This window comes from Trachypithecus francoisi, unplaced genomic scaffold (assembly GCF_009764315.1).
Source record: "Trachypithecus francoisi isolate TF-2019V2 unplaced genomic scaffold, Tfra_2.0 Lachesis_group0, whole genome shotgun sequence".
NCBI lineage: Eukaryota > Metazoa > Chordata > Mammalia > Primates > Cercopithecidae > Trachypithecus > Trachypithecus francoisi.
Window position 1 is genome coordinate 159723328 of NW_022681453.1, and position 3023 is coordinate 159726350.

At 35.1% G+C, this 3023-nt stretch overlaps 1 pseudogene; it reads right to left on the reverse strand.

The window, feature by feature from the left end:
* Positions 1–1612: 1612 nt before the first annotated feature.
* Positions 1613–2218, reverse strand: LOC117078771 (annotated as a pseudogene).
* Between the last annotated feature and the right edge of the window lie 805 nt (positions 2219–3023).

The following is a 3023-nucleotide window of genomic DNA, read 5'->3' on the forward strand; positions in this document are numbered from 1 at the left end:
AAAAATAATAGCTTTAAATGCTTATATTAGAAAAGAAAAAATGTCTAAAATCAATTATCTAAGCTTCCACCTTAAGAAGCTAAAAAATAAAGATCAAATTAAGTCCAAAATAGAACGAAGGAAATAATAAAGATCAGAGTGGAAACCAGTGAAAATGGACACAAACAGTAAGAATATCAATTTATTTTAAATTCTAGGGCTTTTAAAAAATAAAATAAAATTGATAAACCATTAGCTAGATTGATCAGGAAGAAAAGAGAGAAAACACAAATAACTGATATCAAGAAAGAAAGACAGCATATCCCTGCAGACCCTACAGATGTTAAAAGGATAAAACAGAATATTATGAAGAACTTTATGCCAATAAATTTGACAACTTAGATAAAATAGACAAATTATTTGAAAAATATGATTTGCCAAACTGGAAAAGAAGTTAAAAATCTGGAGTGCCATGCACTTATTAGAGAAATTGAATTTGTAAATAAACCCCTTCCCATAAAGAAAACTCCAGGTCTAGATGGCATCACTGATGAATTCCTTACAAAATTTCAGAAAGAAATAATACAAATTTCATGTAAATATTTTCATAAAATAGAGGAGATAACATTCTCCAATTTGTTTAACGAAGATAACATTATCCTAATACCAAAACCAGACCAAGATATTGTAAGAAAAGAAAACTAAAGACTAATGTCCCTCATGAACATAACATAAAAATCTCTAACAAAATATTAGCAAAGAGTCTACCGATTTTTATTTTTATTTTTAAAATCGTAATATTGTTTATTTAACTTCAAAAGCATTTCAGCATTCTAAACATACAAAAAAAAATTGCAAATCGTGTTTAAGTACAGAAGGTTTTTGAATTTTCATTGATGCAGTGGCTCTTCACTTTGCTGACACGGAAGAATTCCAGAGTTTGTTTAAGAAACAGTTTAAAAACTATCACACTTAACTGAAACAAACAAACAAAAAGCACTTCTCATGCCAGCTGACCCTCCTTTGTTTACAGCTAAGAATGGAGGCAGAATGCTATGTCATTATATACAGAAACATGACAACCTGAAGTTAAATGGATGCCTGCTGCAGACACCGGGTCCAACCTCACAGTGCATGAGCTACGACCCCTCCAAAAGGCATCTTCCCCTGCAGCCTCAATGCCAAGCAAGGAGTGTCAAGGGTTTGTCTCCACTGTTTTGTTCTTTTTACAAACTAGAGATAAATACAGTTGATAACTCAGGATTTCAAGCCAATAACTATATGTTAACACCACTTCATGAGTTAAAAAAAAGAAGGCGGGAGCATGCAGAAACATCTTTAATTGCCTTGTCTCACCAACAGCAAAGTGCGCAGAGTGAGGAGAACACAAGATTATTTTTTCATTTCAAAAATGTTTAGAAATATGTACAATGTTGATACAGCTTCAGGGTACTCTGGACACTGATGGCCATTTCATGTAAACCACTGACAATTTCTGGAGCACTTTGAGAGACTACAATCTGATCATGATCAAATTTTGTAATTAAACCTAATGAGGGCAACAGACACTTGATGTGTTAATTAAGGTGCTCCCCTAGTCTAACGTAGTCACAAGGAGACAGATCAACAGTTTTTAAAATTCATTCTTCTCCTCCTCTTCTTCCTACTCGTCATCTTTGTCTTTCTCTTCCACCTTTTTCCAGGCAACTTTAGCAGGACCCTTTGCACCATCAAACTTTCTTTTAGTCAGCAACATCATTCTCATACTTCTTCAGCTTTGCCACCTTGGTGATGTAAGGCGGCTTTTCACTGTTACATGTTAATCCACATCTCACCCAGCCTTTTTGCAACATTTCCAATAGAGATACCAGGGTTTGTGGATTTGATATTGGGGCAGAATTCGGAACAGAACAGGAAGAATCCACATGGTGGGAACCAAACGAAGGATTAAGGTCCAACAAAGGGAGGCAAGAAAAAGGATCCTAATGCCTTTCTTAGCTGGTCCATAATCCTTCATTTCCCTATCATAGCATACTTTATCCGCCTTTGCCATTTCATCAAATTTACACTTCTCTTTCCCAGACATTGTCTTCCACCTCTCAGGGCACTTCCTGGAAAATTCTGCAAAATTGACAGGGACCTCTGGGGTTTTCTTCTTATGTTCTTCTCTGCACATCTGCACAAAGAAGGCATAAGCAGACATCTTGCCCTTTGGTTTCTTGGGGTCACCTTTAGCCATCCTGACTGTATTGTTCACTAGTCTGGGCAAGCGCAGGGCATGACACGCTGCTCAGCACTCCCCAGCCTCAAGCTAGCTGCCTTCACGAGAGTCGCCTTGAGATTTTAAAAGGAATAACATATTGTAAGCAAATAGAGTTTATCCCAGGAATGCAAAGGTTATTCAACATTTAAAACTTCATCAACACAACTCACCATGATAACAGAATAAAAAGAGAACAACTATATGATCACCTCAAGAGATAAAAAAACAAATGAAAAATGCCAATCAAAACCATTTGATGAAATTCCACATCTATTCACCATAAAAACTCTCAACAAACTAGGAGCAGAGAATTTTCTCAACTGATGAATGGTGTCTATGACAAACCTAAACTAGCTTTATACTCAGTGGTAAAAGATGGAATAAATTCTAATCTAAAATCATGAACAAAGCAAGAATATCTGTTCTTACCAATTCTAACAGACATTATACAGGAGACTCTAGCCAGTGAAAGAGAAAAGTAAGAAATAAGTGTCATGTAGATTTGAAAATAAGAAGCAAAACTATCTTTATTCTCACGTGACATGACTGTGTACGTAGAAAATCCTGAGTCTACAAAAATGCTACTAGAAATAAGAAGTTTTAGATCATAGAATACCAGCTCAACATACAAAAATCAAATGTATTTCTACATACTGTCAAGAACAAGGGAAAAGAAATTTTATTATATCATTCTCAACACCATTAAAAAATTATATATTTAGGGATAACTTAACAAAATGGTACAATACTTGTGCACTGAAAACTACAAAACATTGCTGAG